Genomic DNA, 21,674 nt, shown 5'->3' on the forward strand with positions numbered 1-21,674 from the left:
CCCTAAAAATCTCCTCCTGACCTACTTGATTTTACTTCCCACTCCTCCTGAAGTAAGCCTTCTATCTAAATCAAGACTCTTCCTCTCAATACTCTTACCCTGCCTCCGAGCTTGAAATATTTATGAAGCATCTGACAGATAGTTGGAAAAATAGATATAAGACCAGAGAGAGTAGGAGCTAGCTCTACTCTGAGTGGTGAGTAGTTGAGGTCATTGGAGTAGATGAGGTCACCCAGGTCAAGTGTCTAAACTACAGCTCACAAAGAAGTGGCCTTTGTTCTCAGTTCAATTTTTATTAGGCCCCACAAATAATGTTAAAAAGAAACATTGAAGTAGTTGGCAATATTTTCAAACATGGCCTTTTATATAAAAAACACATTTCCAGCTTCTTTTGAAAGAGTTTTAGATCTTGGTCACCTGTGGCCTGTCCCCTCACCTGGCCACAATTAGCTGGACATGGTTTGTATTTGAAGTGAAATCCATGACCATCGAGTTCACATGAAGTCTTCTTTCCCCTTCATCTTCTCTACTTGAATCTGTGACCCTTTGTGTGAAAGAAGCAGAAGAGAGAAGAAAGGTGGAAAGAGAAGTCAAAGAAAAAGGGGAAGGAAGAGAGAGAAAAGGAGAAAACGGGAATGGAGAAGCACAGAAAGAAGTGAAGAAACCAAAAAAAAAGTGGGGTATACAGGCTTTACTGCAAAGCTCAGAGTCTGAAGGAAGTAATCAGATACTTAAGCTGGTCCAGGAGTAAAATTCCACCAAAAAAGAAAAAGAATAATCACATCCAAGATGACATTGAAACAGATGCTCAAAGGCTGAGAGGGTATGAAATCAGAGCCCATCTGAAATGCACACCTCCCATTACCCTTGTCTCCACCTGTGAAATCTTCAGGCATGTCAGGCATCAATTTGCATATCAGTGCCTGCCATTAGCAGTATGCTCTGTCTTTCATTCCTGTACATAGCACTCACTCACTGTCAAAACTAACACCTTCACACCAGGCCTTTCCCTTTGTCCACATGCTGGCCTGCTGTGACCACAGTCAGAAAATCAGATGTGCTTAGATGAGGGTAAAAATCAAATCTGCAATGGAAATATTGTCCCCTCCACTATCCACTCAGATGGCTCCTCCAATTATGTCAGTAACTTTCCTTCCCAGGAGGTGAGCTTCAGAGCATCACGTCTGCCATAGTTATGTCCACACATACCATGCAATATTTCAAGATGCTCACAACCTCCAAATCTAGGTTTTCTGTGACACTTCAGACTGTTTGGAAGTTTCAGAAAAGTGTCAAAAAGGCAAGTGATTTGGACTATACAATGTACAGGTGCAACAAGGCGATGCTATCAGACAAACCAAGTGTTAAGATATAAAATAAATCCTGCTTCAAGATAAAGTGGAAGAATGGCTGGGCTCTCTAACTCGGGTTTCTCAGCACAAGGCCTTCATTAAATAAATCCCTATGAAATGATGGATTGGACGAGTAGAATTGCAAACTGGATATACTGCCTACTGTTGAAGAGATAAACAGAGTTTTCATCACCTATTTTATCTTCTAAATGATATAGTTTGCCATTTCCGACAACCTCTGACAAGCTCTCTTATTAGCCTAACAGGAATAATCTTGATAAACAAGTAAATATGGTTCGATCCTTTTGGGCTGTTTGCCCAAAATCTGGATTCATTGATCCGAGCTCATGCTTAGATGGGAGGCGCCGACTGTTGTAATCTACATGTAATAGGCATTATGAGATTTAAGAAAAATAGCTCAGCTGCAGTGAGTCAGTTTAGGACAGATCATTATAAAATTCCATTATCGCCGCTACAAGTTGGACTATTTGTCATCACAGAAGAGATGACAAGCTCAGAAATACTACATTTGTTATTATCAGATGATAAATGATATTCCATTAAAGCTGCAATACATCATCGGCAAAACTGCAAAGAAGATATCAAACCTATCAGGACTTGACTTATAATTTAATTTTCAAAAGCTGTCAACTAAAATTCCAAAGGCTAAGCATTTTCATTTTTAAAGTTCATCTTATTTATTTTCCTCATCTGTTAGTCTAATTTCGGTGATATGGCAAAAATAACTGATTATGTGCAATGTATAATTCTCTTCTTTTGATTAGGTAATATATCAGGTGTCACTTAGGTATTAAAAATTAAATGACAGATAATAAAACAAGAGAGTTCCATAAAACACATCTTATTTTGATTTACTCACGTTTTGAAATATATCAGCAAAGGACAGGTCAATATTTGTTAAAGGCACACACATGCAGCAAAAAAGCATATTTACCGATTATTAAGCACTCTTTCATGCCATCTATGGGGAGCTGAACATGATTTTCTATTTGATGTTTATAAAATCTTTTCGCAGATGGACAACTATTCTTTAGTTCAATTCTATAAATCATAATCACATATTTCTTCTATATATGCAAGTGCCCATGTTTTTTTCTGTTATTTTCATCACTACCAAAATTAAGCACTCAAATGCTGACTGGGACAGGAACAATCCTTATCAATTTTTACTGGCATGAACATAAAGACACAACCTTTCAATATATGTGTGTCTTTCTCACACCCATAGACTTGTAGACATATTTGAAAGTATTTGTGGACCACCTGAGACTAGCTATAGAAATAGAATCAGCACATCTGGGAGCTGGAGGGCAACTCTGAGATTATCAGAAAGGCTGAGAGAAGGGAAAGAACTTGCCCAAAATCACACAGCAAGTAAGTGAAAATGACTGGAGAAGAAGCCATGATCTTGGATGCCTATTCTAATTTATTTGCTATAACACCATGCTGATTTTTGAAGTCTTATAAAAAATGTGATGCTTATTACTCAGTTTTTGGCTAAAAGTCTGGCTTATAGTTGGTACTCCTTAAAGATTTTTTAATAAAGTGGACATACAAATGGATGGATGGATGGATGGATGGATGGATGGATGGATGGGTGGGTGGATGGATGGATGAATGAATAATTGCCTACTTCTCTAATCCACTGCATGAAAGTGAAGGTCTCATTCATGTAAATAAAACCTCCAGAGCCTAACCCAATCCCACCTTTTTAAAATGTAGAATGTAAGATATTTTCCACAGAAACTGTGTCCACTGCCTCTCAGGTCTTGTAGAGACACCAAGGTACTCTAAAAAAAAAGGGGGACTCTCTTTGCCCAACATTGAGCCGATCACAAATATATGGCTTCAAACCACAAAGGGAAGCAAAGGAGCTGGTGCTCAGAGGCATCTTCTACTGCTCAGGGACTGTAACACAACCACATGTCCAAATAGGTAAAGCTGCATTTACATCTCATTGGCCCTGTGAGCCACTGGGGACGCCACACATCTGTGACACAACAATGTACAGGCAAAACGAAAAAAAGAAGGGAAATAGAGTGAGTTTTCCAAAAACCGGATGAATTCAATTCAAAGGACTCCTTCTTCCCCTCCTCTTCCTCCTCCTCCTTCTTCTTCCTCCTCCTCTTCTTCTTTCTTCCTTCTTTCTTCTTGCTGTTCTTCTCCTCTTTTTCCTCTCCTCCTGCTCCTTCTCCTTCTTTCCTATGGTACAATATACATAATATAAAATTCACTATTTTAACCATTTTTTAAGAATTCATTGACATTAATTACATTTTCAGTGCTGTGCAACCATTGTTACTATTTTCAAAACTTTTCATCATGCCAAGCAGAAATTTTGCACCTATTAAGCATTAACTCCTCATTTCCCACTCTCCCAAGTCCCTGAGAACCTTGAATCTATTTTCTGTCTCTATGAATCTGCCTATTTCATATATTTCATATATGTGAGATTATATATTTGCTCTTTTGCGAAAAGGACTGTCTTCGTAACTATTAAACTGATATACATTTGTTGCAAATACATGAAGCAATATATTAATTTAGAGTAATAAACAAATGTCTCAAACTTATCTTTCACCCCTCCCTCCAGCCCATCCCTTCTCTTCAGATGTAACCTCTGACAACAGTGGTGTGTGTCCTTCCCTGTGTTTTTCTAGGCTTGGACACCTAAGTTGTATCATGACTTCTAGAATAGGCTCCGGAATCAGACTATCTGAATGTATGATGCTGGGAAAGTTATTTAACCTCTTTAAGCCTCAATTTCTGCATTTATAAAATGGCATGGACAACAATACCACTCTCTCAGCATTGTGAGCATGAAAGGAGATAAGGGTTTTTTTGTTTTTTTTTTTTAACATTTTGTTTTTGTTGTGTTTTTCTGTGAGACAGAATCTTGCTCTGTCGCCCAGGTTGGAGTGCTGTGGTGCGATCTTGGCTCAGTGCAATCTCCGTCTCCCGGGTTCAAGCGATTCTCCTGCCTCAGCCTCCTGAGCCCCTGGAACTACAGGCTCATGCCACTACACTGACTAATTTTGTATTTTTATTTTTAGTAGAGACAAGGTTTCACCATGTTGGCCAGGCTGGTCTCAAACTCCTAACTTCAGGTGATCCATCTGCCTCAGACTTCCAAAGTACTGGGATTACAGGCATGAGCCATCGTACCCAGCCAAGATAAGAGTTTTAAAAGCACTTTGCACAGTGCCAGGTAAACACTAATAACTTATCAAATGGTAACTGAGTATTATATGGAATTTTGGTTTTTAAAAGGAAAAATGTGATCACATTATTCTTGTTGTTCTCCATCTTGCTTGTAAAACTCCTTCCTTACTGGCACACGTACGCCCACCTCATGCTTTCTTAACTGCTGTATAATCTTAATCTCTATAGTTTGTTTGCAAATACATCCTTCGGGTATTTTAATTTTATTTTATAAAATTACTGGAGCTTGGCATTCTGGAGCCAGCGGTGTTTCCAGGTGGGTCAACACAACTTGAGGACTCTAAAAACTGATGACAAAAAGGAGAAGATGAATCATTTAATGAACTCCAACTGTGTTCCAAGTATTATGCTGATGTCTCATTTCTGGCCCTCACCACACTGTTCTGCCTCTGTGGAAATAGGCTATTAGGTCAGCTGAGTGTGATGGTCCTGACTATGGTTAAGAATGGTTTTACCTTCTGGGACTGGGTGTCCACACACAAATAACTCGCTAGTCCTTATAAAAAATAGACATAGACAAAAACCAATTACCCTTTTATTTTTCAAATATTAGATATTGAATTCAGATATTATATTATTAATACATATGAATATCTATTATGAATTATATTAAAACAGTATTATTACTTAGATTATACTTAGTATTATTAAGATCACTATATATTAATTAATTAATAATATGATATAGTAATATTAGTACTATATTGCATAGTATATAATATATAATTATTATATAGTAATAATAAATAGTTATTTATTATAATAATATAATAGATAAAAATATCATTATATATAATTATAGTAATTATTTGTAATACCAATTTATTATATAGTAATACTAGTATTATATAGTATAATTAATATATATTTAAATATAGTAATACTATATTAATATACAGTAATTATAATTACTATCTTAATATCTAATACCCATTAATATCTAAATTCAAACTCCTGACATATAGTCTAGTTGCAGCAGTCTGCTTTATATTTAAAATTTCCAAGCTTCATCTACTTCTGATGAAAGTCTGGTGAATAAAGATACTCTTCACATACAGGAACATTTTCCTGGAATAGCTCAGGCCCAAGAAAAAAAAATTTCCCAGAGGCCCCTTGTCAAGAGTTAGTTTTTTAATTGTCTGGGGCTCCAGTTGTCCTCTTATCTTCTAAAAATTCTTCCCAATTTTCCCAGCCATATTTAAGTCCCACTAACTCCATGAAATCTTCCCATATCTTCTCCAATCCACGGATTTCTTCTTTTGATTAATTCTCACAAGTGCCATATTCTAGGCAACATTGTTGGAGTATTTACTCTTTCTCTATTAATATCAGTTTTGCTGGACTGTAAATGCAGCAAAAACAGTGATGGTTTATGATTTTCTTTTGATATCTGTTAGACGACCTAGAATCATCTTGAGTGTATACACTCGGCTCAGTAAATATTTGTGGGTTCTAATCTCAAGTCAATAAGAACAACAAAAATCCCTACTTGTAAGGAAAAGAAAATGCCCATTTATTTCTTTTTCTTTCTTAACCCAATAATGAAATCCTTGGGAAAATATTTTTACATAGGAATCTTAATCTTGCCATGCCAATTTGAGAAAAGGATATTCTTTATTTGGTGTGTCACTGGATTTGTGTCAGTTCTTATGACCCATGGCTTGAAATGAGATGGGTTAGTAAACATTTATGAGTTTTTCTATGGTCTCTAAACAGAGCACTTTGAAACGAGTGAACTCAGATTCTGGTAAACTTTAGATAACTTAGACAGAGAGATAGAAGGTCTGTCCAAAGCAGTATTTACCAAATTTAGTTGGAGTTATTTGTAAAAGAAAAGGTTTTGATGGTCATAGAAGGCTTGAGAAATCATGATTAAACAAACTTATTTGTGTTTCTTCATTACAAAATTTCTCAGTACTTTTAATATGCTAATAACTTCTAAGAAGGAAAGCATTTCCCAAACTTCGTGAAATCCTCTTCACTTGAGCGAGTGTCTATGGGTCTATTATTTTGCGAGTCATTTGTTTTCACCTCTTCTCACGAGTTAGTTTTTTAATTGCCTGTTTAATAATCTGTCACTTACCTGGTACAGAGCCCTCAATGGAGGTCTTTTGACTAAGCACAAGGCTACCCTGATTTCCGTCAAGACAGGAGTAATGCTAGTTCCCATCCACCCCACCCCCATCCCCTACCTTTGTAGAATCCTCTTTTGTAATAATGACAGTGTGTTTAGGAGACCTTCGTTTAGCTTAAGTATTTCTTTTACTAAGCCTGTCTATTTTGCAAATTAATGTTTTTCTTTTCTTTTTTTTTTTTAAACAGACGTGGTCTTCCTCTGTCATCCAGGCTGGAGTGCAGTAGTATGATCATAGTTCACTGCAGCTTCAAACACCTAGGCTCAAGCGATCCTCCCACCTCAGCTTCCCAAGTAGCTGGGTCTACAGGCCTGTGCCACCGAGTGTGGCTCTGTAGATTGATTTTTTGATGGCATAGCAAATCCTATTTCTCAATTGTCATGATGGTATTTATGTGTCATAAATATGTCAATGTGAAGTTATTATAAAATAATCCATCCTGTTGCCATATAAAACATGTGTTTAGGCCTGCCAAAAATGCAACTCCTGCTCTCAGAACCAGCTGCCCAAGTATAGAATGGGGAAAAGGGGTGATTAGGAGTTGACAGCAAAACAGTAAAAGCCTATAGTTCTCCACTGAGTTTAGGTAAATTTGTGCCACTATTATATTGCTAAAAACAAATACAAATGATGATTTGAGGCTAAATTAACATGTTTATATGTAGAAGTTAAAGTACTTTTGCCGATCACTCAGGTACCAGGAAAGAGGGGGACTGCCCACTCTGTGCTGGTCAGACCACTGATGCAGAGTTTTGTCATCAGTTATGAGTCCTATATTCTAAGAAGCCAAGTGACAATTGTCAAAGTATAAAGAGGAAAGTGAGGGCAATCAAAAGGAGGTTGCACAAGGAGCATTAGATCTGGTACAATGTTGACATTTGTAAGGCTGTCAAGGGAGTTGCCTTCCGATCTCAGTTCTAAGTGCAAAGTCAGTGGGTGGATGTTATAGATAGACAGCTTCTGACTGCACCCAGGAAGATATGGTCAGAGGCATAAAAAAATTGAAGGTATGGCCTCTCACATTCATAAACATCTCATCATGAAGGATATTGAAGCAACTCCTTGGCCTCTACATTTGAAAGTAGATTTAATCATAAGGTAAAGATGGAACCAAGTCCACTAGGAATGTATTTAATGTAAAAGTATTTGCAGGTCCTCTAGCAAAGGCAGATGTGCCAAAAAATTGTTCACCCAATCCCTGTTCTGGCAGGGTGGGAAATGTGTGCCTGGTTCCCCCACTTCCTTTGTGCCCTGGATCAAAGGAACTTGCTCCAAAGTTCTGTCCCAGCTCTGAGGTCTATTAACAAATATATGATAGACTCTTATCAGCTTGTCATGGGGTCACCTAGTCATGACCTCAAGGAAATCCCATCTTGTCTCTGAGCCCTGATTTACAACTCTGTGAACCGAAGACATTAAATTAGATGAGCCTAAGATTTCCTCCTGTTCTGACATTTTGTGATTTTTATAGACATGCATGAAGCAGAGCAGGAGAAGAGCTTAAAAACCCACTTACTTTAGCTAAAGCAGTTTAGCTTTAGGAATCCTCCATTGAAAAACATACCATTTTCATCCATTCTTAGTTCAAAGCATCAGAGTACAGATTAGGGTGTGGGTGTGTGTGGGGGGGTGTGTGTGTGTGTAGTAAACAGGGATTCAAGGAAATAAAATATGTTTGGAAAGTTTTTTTATATTTATTTTTATTTTTTGGTTTGTTTTTTTACGATGGGGTCTCACTCTCTTACCCAGGCTGGAGTGCAGTGGTGCAATCACAGCTCACTGCAGCCTCAACCTTCTGGGCTCAAGTGATCCTCCCACCTCAGCCTCCAAAGTAGCTATGACTACAGGCTTGGGCCACCATGCTTGGCTAATTTTTTGTAATTTTTTTTCTTTTTGGAGATGGGGTTTTGTCATGTTGCCCAGGCTGGTGGTTGAGCTCCAGAGCTGAAGAGCCCACCTCAGCCTCCAAATGTGCTGGGATTACAGGCATGAGCCACCACACCCTGCCTCAGGAAAGTTTTACAAAGCAAGATGGAAAAGATGGGTCAGGGGCCTGGAGAGCTGGATATAAGCTCTTTGAGGAACAAAGGATTTGGGAATGGGAGGAGGGCTTGGAGGGAGAACATTTCCCAGTCAGTCCCAACAAGGATCAGAGTCCACCAAACAACCCAAAGGAAGTGAATAGAAGCAGCAGCATTCCCAAAGCCATTTCTGGGTTTCCTCCTAACCACAACAGGAAGCTTTCTCTGATAACCAGTCCTCTTCTGGCTGAGTGCCATTGTGTGATGTCTGTGTTGCTGACACTGTTTCAGTTTCCCTAGCTGGACTAGACTGTCACTCATGACCAGTTTTTGCCCTCTACAACTCTTAGATGTGATGTGGAAGGCAAACCTGGGGTTTGGAGTTCCAAAAGATAAATGGTGAGCTGGATTCTCTCTACCATCCACCTCAACAAAGAAACCCTAGACTTCGTACCCACACCCTGTAGCTAAGCTGAATGGGTCCTGCCCATTCTCAGGGACTTACCCAGGAGCTGACATGTCCATAGCTCCCACCTGCAGATCCTGATGGGTCTACCTGGGCCTGAGCTCAGGGCTAGCTAGAAATGGGAGCCAGTACCCTTCCATGAGCAGCACTCTACCAATTTAGGAAAAGAGCTGGTGGAGGATGGACCAAGGTTTCCTGGCCCCTTAGGTCCCCTCATAGTGGTTTCTTAAAGGGCTCCAAGTGGGATTGGGCCCCCTATCTACAGCAGTACCTCATGTGTGACACTCTTCATTGGCCCTTTTCCTTCCCTATCATGTGAGACTCCCTAAAAGTGTTCCTTGGAATCAGTTTCCAAACAAATTATCTGTTCGCAAGTCCCCATCACGGGAGCTACTTTTAGAAGGACCACAGGCTTAGATCCCCATTAAAATCCACAAAGGCCATTTTGGCCCCTGCTGGGTGTAGCAATATTGCTAAGTCCTGTTTCATGGAACTTACAAGGGAAAACAATGGCAGGGCCCCAGTGGAAGTTGCTGTGAAAACCGTAGCCCTGGGCACCATGTTCATCCTCCCCCGCCCCCATCCCATGCATTCATCTCTGTCTTCTTTTTCAAATTTGATTTTAAATATTTACAGCATCATACATCTTCCCCCACCAGATATTACTAATGAACTGTTATTGTCTGCAAAACCTCACAGATGAGTGATGGCCAACTTAAAAAGAGCATCAATGTTTTATTCGTGAAATAGAAGCCAGAAACAGAAAATGCTTATGCACTTTTAGGTCTTTGATCATTATTATTATTGATACTCCAGTACAGAGGAAGCACTAGGGCAATTAGCAAAATCAAACAGAACTGAAGATTCTATATAGCAGCAATAAAAATTATATAAATGTGTAAATGCTTACAAACGTTTAAATCAATAAGTAGGGCACATTTCAAGAAAATGTAAATGTTCAACCTATACATTTCAAGAAAAATGTGGAATACTAAATGCCTTTCCTGAGGGTGAATACCTCATTGGCAAAGAAGAAATTCCAGATACTGCACTGTCCTGCCAGAGAGAGGGCTGTGCCACTATCAATTTGTATTTCTGGATTGCAATGAAATTTCAGAGACCCTCATGGTCATTAACATCAGCTTTCTGGAGTTGGCTTGCGTTCTGTCCCCATCTACCCTGCCTTTCTTCTCTTACTGTTTGTTCACAATGTGAACCCCAGATGGAGGTTCCTCTTCTGATTCTGGCAGGCAGTCTGGCTTAGCAGACAGCAGAGAGTGCCTCTCAGTGACTGGTTTCTGAGAGCCACAGAAATTAGAGTTCAAATCTTAGTTGGCCTTTCCAGCTGTGTGACTTGGAGCATACTAGTTAGTCTCTCTGAATCTCGGTTTCTTTATCTTTTAGGTGGAGATAAGAATACCAACCTAAGCTAATGCAGACCACATGCTTAGTGTGGTGACTGGTGCCTCACAAGTGCTCAGTATGAGTCACTATTCCCTGCCCAGCATGCAGTAAACGAGCACAATTTCTACAGACTTTGCAGGCTCTGCTTATGGGAGGACCTGCATTTTTAAATGGTTTGTCTTTGCCCAGTGAATCTGTGATCCCAGGTGTCCCAGCCTCGATGAGACATGGCATTCAAGTAAGCTAGAAAATTCTCATCACCACAGATTTAAGGCTTTTACTGGGAATAGTTTCCTTCTAGGTTGATAGGGAGTGGCTGAGAGCCCATGCCCACCACTCAGCCTCCTTCAAGTGGCAGCCAGCACAACTTCTCCACATGTCATTTTGCTAAGTGGGAATTCAGGAGGATGAAGACCGTACTGGGAAAATGAAGCAATGGAGAAACACTAGAGGGTGGGAGTCAAATACTTGGGTTTCCCTCCCAGACCCACCACTCATGGCTATGTGACCTTAGGATAATATAAGATAGCCAGGGTCTCTAAGAGTGTGAATCTGGCACCTAAAAGTCCTGGTCTAGAAATTTGGCTTTACTACAGCCTTATCTGTGTGTCTTAGGGAGAAAGGCCTATCCTTTCTTGACCTCCGTTTCCTCATCTGTAAAAGTTCAAAATACCTGGTATATGGAGAACGCTCTGGACAGCAGCAGACTCATAGGAAGTGCTCATAGCCATTATTGCTTGAGTCTGGTTTCCTCGTCTGTATAATAGGATGGTCATCTCTTGCCCTGCCTACCTCAGAGGCCTCCAGAGAAACTCATCATAGGCTAGCTCTTCATAGGATGAAATCATCTGCAGCCTCAAATAATGATTGATGTTCTTACTGTTTCTGCAGCAGATTCTAGATGACCACTTGAAAGATCATGCTTCAAATTAGCACTCACCAATTACAATACAGAAAGAGCACGCATATGTGATTTCATTTAATGTGTCTTAGTTGAGGTCACTACCCAAGTTATGGAAACTGATCATCTTCTGCCCTTGTGACAAGTTCATATCTCTCTATTCTTCCATTTTGCTGCAATTTTCTGAAACAAGAGGCCCAGTCCTCTTCAGAGGGTAGAATCTTCAGCTAGACCTTGGGAACCGCAAAGCAGAAATAGAGGCATCCTGGGAAAGGGGCAGCTTTCTCCTGGGATGGGGTAGGAAAGAAAGGTGGGTGATATTCCCAGTGTTACTGTGCCCTTCCTTCCAAGTTAGGCTGAATATAAAGCAGCTTGGATTCAGTCACCAAGCTTAACGGTGTGGGTGACAGAATAATTTAATGTCTTCTCCAGGAGGGCTAAGTAAACCCCAGCATAGACTTTTCACAATCATTGTTCAGACAGAGCCTGAATGCCCCTGGCTGTTGAGCATGTCATGGGACACAGGAGGTTGGCTATTTGCTGGATGCTCTCAGCAACTAAGAAATTTCCACCCTTCTCTGATTTTTTTCTAAGTCTGCCTTGAGACTGAGTCACTTATCTCTGTGCCCCCTAAAACAGAGCACAGTATGTGGCACATATGCATAAAACAAGTGTTTGTTGGTTGAAGAAATAAATGCATGTACTGGGGGGATGAGTATGGGAGAAAGGATGAATGGATTGATGACTTGCAGGCAGAAAGCAACAAAAATAAAAAGAGAACATACTGAAATGTCTTGGAATGTAGTCTAGAGGCAGTGCTCCTGGATTGCAGGTCATGTACTAAGCTAACTGCAAGGAGCCCTGCAGTATTTGGCTTCACATGCGTGCCAATTCTATAGAAGCTCCAGCAACCCAGATATAAATGCTGCCATGCACCCCTGGTCCATCTGTGTTCCAAGAATCTGAGGCAGAATCAGATGCTGGGAGTAGGATGAGAGGCACAGGATGCATTGCTGACTATCACTTTCCAGCCCCAAGCCCCAGGCTCCTTCTTTTTTGCCCTCCTATCCTTACTGCTGCACAAGTGACTCACCTGTATTGGACCTCCAGGCAAGGCAGAGTCATAGAAGCCCACTCTGTCGCAAAGATGGAAAATTGAAATAATAAATGGGGGCTTTGAAGGGAGAACATAAAGAGGATGAGAGGAATTGTAGCCTCCACATGACATCCCTGTTCCAGCTGTACCTCCAAGGAGCCCCAGGACCCACTTCCTCTTTCCACTCTTCTCACTAAGCTTTGGCTAAGTCAATTTCCATTTGCAGCAAAGGATGCTTGAGTAACACAAGGCACAATGTTCCCTCCTTTTATCTGTGTAATCCTCAGGGTTCAAAGCAATCTCTAATAAGCTAGCTATTGGTGCTCTTTTCTCCTTGGAGAGAAAATAAGTAAATCTCATAAAGATATTTGCCTTCTAAACACCTGATCTACTCCTTTCTCTGAAAGTATTTGGCCCAAAAATGTCTTTCTCAGGGAGCTGGATGAATGGAGTTTGCTAAGGACCTAGATGCCAGGAGAGAGAATTATGGAGGTGATGATTAGCATGTTTCCTCATCCATGAGACACTCTGTGTCTCTAAGAGATGGTTAACAGGCATCTAGATCTCCACAGTGGGTTAGGAAATCAAAGGTTCTCAACCATCACCACCACATACCCCAGTGAACCAGCTACCCTGGTAACTAGATACAAATTCTGCCACAATCTCTTTGGGGTTTAATTTTCACGGGGCTCTGGTTACAAATCATCAAAGAAATTTGAACCAGTGGCAGTGCACATACAGTTAATTGAGTCATTTTTTCCCAGGATGTCAGCTTTTGTTGCTATTTCTATTCTGAAACACTGACTCACACTGTTAATTTAAACTGTGTGTGTAACCGTGGAAATTTCATTACCTTTGGCATTCTTTTTTATTCTGTCCTAGAAAATCTAATTTCAGAAAAGAGAGAAGGTAAAAGTCACTTCCACCCGCTGCACTCGAATCTTTCACATACACAAAAGTTTCCATTGGTCTACTGGAAGAAATCCCCATTGGTGCCATTTTCTACCTTGTTGCCTAATGAAATAAGAAAGGTGTGGCTCTGAGAGATGCCCTCCAATGTGCCATTCCAGAGCCAACTCTGCAGCAACCTTAACTCTGATCTGTGGTTTACCAGCCCATAAGAGAAGAAAAGTGAACCAGATGATCTCGAAGGAAATTTCCAGCTTTGACATTCCAGAAAAATCGCCCCATGGTAGCCTTTTCCTGAGTGTACATCACAGAATACTGGTTTACTCCTTCATCAGGCCATTCAAAAGGTATTTACTGAACACCTCTTTTGGCACCACGGGGTGTCTAGACACTTGTAAACTGCAATGGTAAAGAGCATGATTCTGGTGTAAGAGGCTTGTGTCTGAGCCCTGGCTTCACATCACTTACTAGCTGTGTGAAACTGGACAAGTTCTGTGCCTCAATTTTCTTATCTATAAAATGCAGTAATCATCGTATCTGCCTCATAGGGTTATTGTAAATATGAATGAATTAGTCCATTTATTGTAAATATGAAAGAGTCATGTGCCAAAGTACTTAGAACTATGGCTGGCCTGCAATAGGTGTTGTTTTTTGTTGTTATAACACTGGTGAGCAAAAGCCAGCGAAGTCATTCTCTTCATAGCGCTTACAGTCTTATATGGGAGACAGATATTTATCAAATATTCATTCAAACAAAGATAAAATGCAATTATGGCAAATTTTATACATGTATATGTTGCTATAAGAGCTTAAAATATGGATATTTTGACCCAGTTAAGGAAGGTTTCCCTAAGCGTGAGCTTAGATGCAGAGAATAATACAGGAGTTACTTCAAGGAATGGAGGGTATATTATATTTTAAATATGGGCAATATTGAAAAAAATAAAAGAATAAAAGGAAAGGCATTTCAGGCAGAGGAATCAGCTTGTTTAAAGGCCTATGGAGGAAGGAAGCAGGTGCAATGCGCTGATGCTGATTCTGTGTCCTCCTGTGTATCTAGGTACATGCTAGGATTGCATGTCCCTGCCTCTGTGAATGTGGATGTGAACATGTGACTTTTTCCGCCCAATGGAATGTGAACAAACATTTGTGTGTATGCACACCATGCCTGCGTGGAAGCCTCAAGAGCTAGCATGCAATTGGCCATGCTTTCTTCTAGTGCATGCACCCCCCTGCAGGCTGCCACTGCTAATACACACTGGATACATACTGTAAGCAATAAATGAGCCTTTTTGCTTTTAAGATGCTGTGATTTGGGGGTTGCTTTTTGCTGCAGCTTAACCTACCATATCCTGATTCATAGAGAAGGTCAATAAGACTGGCAATAAGAGAGTAAAGGGAATTAAGGGGTAAGGTAAGATAGGGCAGTGTTTAGGGTCAACAGTAAAAATATTTTGTTTGTCAAGTTAAGGAGAGGTGATGCCATCCTAAGAGCAAAGGCAAGTTACTAAAGGGTCTGAAATGTAGAGAAAAGATGTGAAAGAGGGCAAAGAGTGGGGAAGCAAGAATAAATAGACCTGGGGAGTCAACTGCATGGCCCAGGCAAGAGATCATGATACTTGTGCTATAGTGGTGGTAGCAGAGACGGGAAGTAGTGGACATCTTTGAGATCTATTTGGGAGGTTGGAATTGATGGGACTTTGGTGATGGACTATGAGTAGTGAAACAGGAGGAGGCTTCCATATTGCTGGGTTGTCCAACTGGACAAATGATGGGGCCACTTATCGAGATGGCTCAAAATAAACAAGGAGCCAAAAGCAGGGTTTCAATTAGTAAAACTTTCTCGTGTCCAAGAACGGTTTCCAGCAGAAGGCTTATAGCAACATTAATTCATCAGCAAGAAAAAAATTAGCTCTAACGGACAGTGCAGGTATTTCTAAAAATAATCCCAAGTACTCTATCATGCAAGCAAAGAATGTGCTTCAGAAAAAGAGTTTCTTCCCCCACCACCCAAAGGAAAACATCCAGAAAAAACCCGTCATTATTCCTGTCATTTTTGCAGAGGTAGGGGATTTTTCCTCATGATAGATTATGATAAACATATCATGCCTATTAAGAGTTCAAAAAGGGAAGTAAAACTTGTTTGTTCTGTTTGACGTTATTTAAAGTAGTAGAAGCGACACAAACTTTGAGTCAGAGGAGCCTGTGTTTGAACCCGAGATTTTCCACTTACTAGCTGGGTGAACTCGGGTCAGTTATCACATTTCCACACATCCCAGTTCACTCATCTGTACTACTAACACAGAGAATTAATGTTAACCTCTTACTGGAGGGATTATCCGATAGAGATATTAACAGGGGGTTTGTAATAGAGGTGTGAGACCTGGATAAGACTATTCACTTCTCTTTCCCTATGAAGATCTTGTTCAAAGAATTCTAAACAGAAGAAACAGTAGCTAATTGGGATTATGACTCCTGCTTCAATTCCTTCATATAGATGTTACAACTGGGTTGAACAACGTTGCTTAAGCCAAAAAACTAAAGTAGGGCTCTGGCTTTCTGCTTTTGCTTTGAATCTGAGGTGGCTAGTAGTCACAGATAGCAGAGAGGAATGGAAAGAGAGAGAGTGTGGCCAGTCCTGATTGGGAGGCTGGCTCTTTCCAGATGTTCCTGCCTTGTGCAGACAGAGCATGCAAGAGAAAGGTTGTATTTCCCTTTGATCCTTACCTAGGTGAGTCTGTTACCAGTAGCACATGGGCCAGTAACGTTAATAATATCTACTGGTTAATCTAATAGCTAAGATGATTTTGAAATGGCATTGAGTACAAATAATTTTTCTCAAATCCCTGAGGCAACGGTAATATAAAATGAAAATATCAGGGATTTCTACTGGTGAATACAATCACAGGTACCATTAGTACCATTACAGCTTGTTATGTACATTCATAATAGAAGATTACAATTCTAATAGGTAGAAGTTAGCAGAGGTACTTTTTTTTTTTTCTCATCCAAGTTTATTCCCCTACCCTACTGGGATTCTACCCAGGTACCTACCCCCTTCCCCACCCCACCAGTGTTTAGCGGCTGCAGAAGTCTTTTTTTGTTTGTTTGTTTTTTGATTTTTTTTTTTTTGAGATGGAGTCTCAGTCTGTCACCAAGGCTGGAGTACAGCGGCACCATCTTGACTCACTGCAACCTCCGCCTCCCGGGTTCAAGGGATTCTCCTGCCTCAGCCTCCCAAGTAGCTGGGATTACAGGCACCAGCCACTACGCTCAGCTAATTTTTTGTATTTTTAGTAGAGACGGAGTTTCAACATGTTGACCAGGCTGGTCTCGAACTCCTGACCTCGTGATTCACCCGCCTCAGCCTCCCAAAGTGCTGGGATTACAGGTGTGAGCCACCGAGCCTGGCCCATTTTTTTTTTTTAATGTAATAGTTTTATTCAGGTGTAATTAACATACCACACAATTCGTCCACTTAAAGCGTATAACTCAGAGGTTTTAGTGCCTTTCAGAGAGGTGTGCAACTGTCACCACAATTTTAGAACATCTTTATCATCCCCAAATGAAACCTCATTCCTGTAGCAGTCACTTCCTCCCCACTTTCACCCAGACCTAGGCAACAACTAATCTACAATTTTGCTATTCTGGACATTTTATATAAATAAAATCATACAGGCCTGACATGGTGGTTCACACCTGTAATCCCAGCACTTTGAGAGGCTGAGGTGGGCGAATCGCTGGAGGTCAGGAGTTCAAGACCAGCCTGGCCAGCATGGCGAAACCTGTCTCTACTAAAAATATAAAAATTAACCAGGCATGGTGGCAGGCACCTGTAATCCCAGCTACTCGGGAGGCTGAGGCAGGAGAATCACTTGAACCCAAGAAGTGGAGCTAAGATCGCACCATTGCACTCCAGCTTGGGTGACAGAGTGAGAAACCATCTCAAAAAAAAAAAATAAAATAAAATTATGCAATATGTGGTCTTCTATAATTGGCTTTTTACACATAGTGTGTTTTCAGGCTTCATTCATGTTGTAGCATATATCAGTGCTTCATTTCTCTTTTTTGCTGAATAATATTCTGTTATATAAATACAACAATTTGGTTTATTCATTCATCTGTTGCTAGACATCTGAGATGTTTCTGGTTTTGGCTATTATGAATAATGCTGTTATAAATATTGGTGTACGAGTTTTTGTGTGGACATAAGTTTCTCTTGGGTCTGTATCTAAGAGTGGGATTTCTGGGTCATGTGGTAACTCCATGTTTAACTTTTGAATAGTCATTCAAATATTTAAAGTGACTGTACCATTAGTTATTCAAATATTCAGATAAAGTGACTGTACCATTTTACATTTCCACCAGCAGTATATGAGAGCTTCAATTCTCCACAACTAATCTAACACTTGTTTTACCTATCTTTTTATTATACCCGTCTTAGTGGGTGTGAAGTGGTATCTTATCATGGTTTTGAAGAGCATTTCTCTGATAGCTAATGATGCTGCACATCTTTTTATGCACTTATTGGCCATTTGTTTGTCTTCTTTGGAGAAGTATATATTCAAGTTCTTTGCCCATTCTTAAATTGGACTGTCTTTTTATTATGGATTTGTGTAAGTTCTTTATATATTCTAACATAATTTTTTATCAGATATTTGATTTTCAACTATTCTCACATTCTGTGGATGTCTTTTAACTTTTTTGATAGTGTGCTTTGAAGAGTAGGATTTAATTTTGATGAAGTCTAATTTATCTATTTTCTTTTGTTCCTTGTGCTTTTAGTAACATAGCTAAGAAAGCTTTGCTTAATCCCAGATCATGAAGATTTACTTCTTTATTTTCTTCTAGCAGTTTTATAATTTTCACTCTTATGTTTATATATTGAGTTACTTTCGGTATATAGTATAAGGGTCAAATTTTATTCTTTTATCGGTGAATATCCAGTTTTCCCAGCACAATTCATTGAAAATACTGTTTTTCCCCATTAAGTTATCTTGGTACCCTGATCAAAAATCAATTGACTATAAATGTGAAGGTTTATTTCTTTATTTAAGACTTTGTTTTTTTTTCTAGCTTTATTGAGGTTTCATTGACAAATAAAATTGCATGTATTTAAGGTATACAGTATAATATTTTGATATATGTATACATTATGTAATTATTACACAAATCAAGCTAATTAGCATACCCACCATCCCACAGTCTCTCGTGGTTATCTTTTATATAGTAAGAACATTTAAGATCTACTCTCTTAGCAAATCTCCAGTATACAATAAGTATATATTATTAATTATAGTCATCGTGGTGTGCATTAGGTATCTCGAACTTTTTCATCTTGTAACTGAAAATTTGTACCCTTTGAACAGCATTTCCTCATTTCTCCCACTCCTTTGCCCTTGGTAACCACCATTCTACTCTCTTCCTACGAGCTCATAAAAAAAAATTCATATAAGTGAGATCATGCAGTGTCTTTCTGTGTCTGCATGTCCTCATTTCATTTACCATAATGTCCTCCAGCTTCATCATGTTGCAGATGTCAAGGTTTCCTTCTTTTTCAAGCCTGCGTAATACACCACATCTCTTTTTCCAATGAAAGATACCTTGGTTGCTTCCATATCATAGTTATTGCAAATAAAACTGCAATGAACATGGAAGTGCAAATACCTCTTTGACATACTGATTTCAATTCCTTTGGATGTATACCCAGACACAAATAAATTATTGCTGGATCATATGGTATTCTATTTTTAGTTTTCTGAGAATCCTCTATCCTGTTTTCCATGATGGCTGTACTAATTTACATTCCCACCAACAGTACACAAGGGCTCCTTTTTCTTTGCATTGTAACCAACACTTTGCCTTTTGACTTTCTGATAATAGTCATCCTAACAGGTATGAGATGATATCTTAGTGAGATTTTAATTTGCATTTCCCTGATGATTAGTGATGCTGAGCACCTTTTCATATACCTACTAGTCATTCGTATGTCCTCTTAGGAAAAAATGTCTCTCCATGTTCTTTCTCATTTTAAAATTGAGGTATCTGGAATTTTGCTGTTGAATTGCTTGAATCTCTTATATATTTTGGATATTAACTCTTATGGGATATACAGTTTGCAAATATTTTCATCCATCACATAGGTTACCTTTTCATTTTGTTTATTGTTTCTTTTGCTGTGCAGAAACTTTTTAATTTCATTTAGTCCCTCTTGTTTTTGTTTCCTGTGATTTTTGTGTCATATCCAAAAAATAGCATTACCAAGACCGATATCAAGGAGATTTCCCCCGTGTTTTCTTCTAAGAATCTTACATTTAAGTCTTTAATTTATTTTGAGTTGAATTTTGTTTATGATGTCAGATAATGGTCCAATTTCATTCTTCTGCATGTGGATGTCTAGTTTTCCCAACAACATTTATTGAACAGACTATCCCTTTCCCACTGTGTGTTCTTGGTGCTTTCTCAAAGAGTAATCGACTATATATGCCTGGGTTTATTGTTAGGTTCTCTATTTTGTTCTATTGGTCTGTGTGTCCATTTTAATGCCAGTATCATACTGTTTTGATTACTAAAGGTTTGTAATATAATTTGAAATCATTATGTGTGAAGATTCCAGCTTTGTTCTTTATGCACAAGATTACTTTAGCTATTCAGGGTCTTTGTGGTTCCATACAAATTTTAGAATCTTTTTGTTTTTTTCTATTTCTGTGAACAGGGATTGAATTGAATCCATAGACCACTTTAGGTAGCATGGTCATTTTGACAATATCAATTCTTCAAATCCATGAATACAGACTACTTTTCCATTTATTTATGTCTTCTTCAACTTTCTGCATCAACGTTTTATTGTTTCTAGTGCGTAGATTTTTCACTTGTTAAATTTATTCATAAGTATTTTATTTTCTTTGATGCTATCATAAATGGGATTGTTTTCTTAATTTCTTTTTCAGTTCTTTGTCTTGTTCCTGATCTTAGATAAAAGTTTTCAGGTTTTCACTGTTGACTACGATGTTGGCTGTGGTCTTGTCACATATGGCCTTTATTATCTTGGGGTTCACTCTTTTTATACCTAAATTATTGGGAGTTTTTACATATACAGATAGAACCATCCTTGTATCCCAGGAACAGATCCCACTTGGTCATGGAATGTTATCCTTTTAATATGCTGTTGAATATGGTTTGCTACTATTTTGATGGGGATACTTTGCATCTATGCTCATCAGGGATATTGGTCTGTAATTTTTTTTGTAGCGCCCTTACAAACCTAGAGTAATGTTAGCTTGATAACATACATTTGAAAATATTCCCTCCTCTTCAATTTTTTTTGGAAGAGTTTGAGAAGAATTGGTAGTAGTTCTTGTTCAAATGTTTGGTTGAATTTATCAGCGAAGACATCTGGTCCTGAGATTTTCTATGTTGGGAGATTTTTTATTATTGATTCAATTTTCTTAGATTTTTAAAAAATATTCCTTTATTCTTAATGTATGCATTTGTTGCTACAAAATTCCTTTTTTGAACTGCTTCTGCTGCCTCTTATAAGTTTTGGTAAGTAGTATTTCCATTTTTGTTTCTCTCAAGATATTTTTTATTTTGCTTTTGGTTTCTTCTTTGACCCATTGGTTGTTTGAGAGCGTGTTAATTGATATCTACATATTTGTTAATTTTTCAGTTTTCCTCCTGTTATTGATTTCTAGCTTCATACTACTGTGGTCAGAAAAGATATTTGATATGATTTCAATATTCTTAAAATTTTTGAGACTTATCTTGTGGCCTACATGTGATAGAACCTGGAGAATGTTCCCAGTATACTTGAGAAGAATGTATATTCTGTTTCTGTTGGTTGTCATGTGTGTATGTCTGCTAGGGCCATTTGGCCTAAAGTGCCATTCAAATCTAATACTTCCTTATTGATTTACTGTCTGGATGATCGACCCATCATTGAAACTGGGATATTGAAGTCTCCTAGTGTTATTGTATTGCTGTTTATTTATCCCTTTATATCCTTTAATATTTGCTTTATGTAATTATATGTTCCTATGTTTGGTACACATATATGTGTAATTATTATATCATCTTGATAAATTGACATCTTTATTATTATATAATGACCTTCTTTGGTTCCTTTTACAGTTTTTACTTAAAGACTA

The 21,674-nt window shown here is 38.8% G+C and overlaps 1 long non-coding RNA gene across 1 annotated transcript in view; it reads right to left on the reverse strand.

The window, feature by feature from the left end:
• Positions 1–2,198: 2,198 nt before the first annotated feature.
• Positions 2,199–21,674, reverse strand: part of LINC02911 (long intergenic non-protein coding RNA 2911) — a 67,614-nt gene continuing 48,138 nt past the window's right edge. The window contains exon 3 of the long non-coding RNA XR_013411745.1: positions 2,199–3,575. This is a non-coding gene — a long non-coding RNA (long intergenic non-protein coding RNA 2911). The remainder of the gene's footprint in view (positions 3,576–21,674) is intronic.

This window comes from Macaca mulatta, chromosome 20, assembly GCF_049350105.2.
Source record: "Macaca mulatta isolate MMU2019108-1 chromosome 20, T2T-MMU8v2.0, whole genome shotgun sequence".
In the NCBI taxonomy this organism is placed as follows: domain Eukaryota; kingdom Metazoa; phylum Chordata; class Mammalia; order Primates; family Cercopithecidae; genus Macaca; species Macaca mulatta.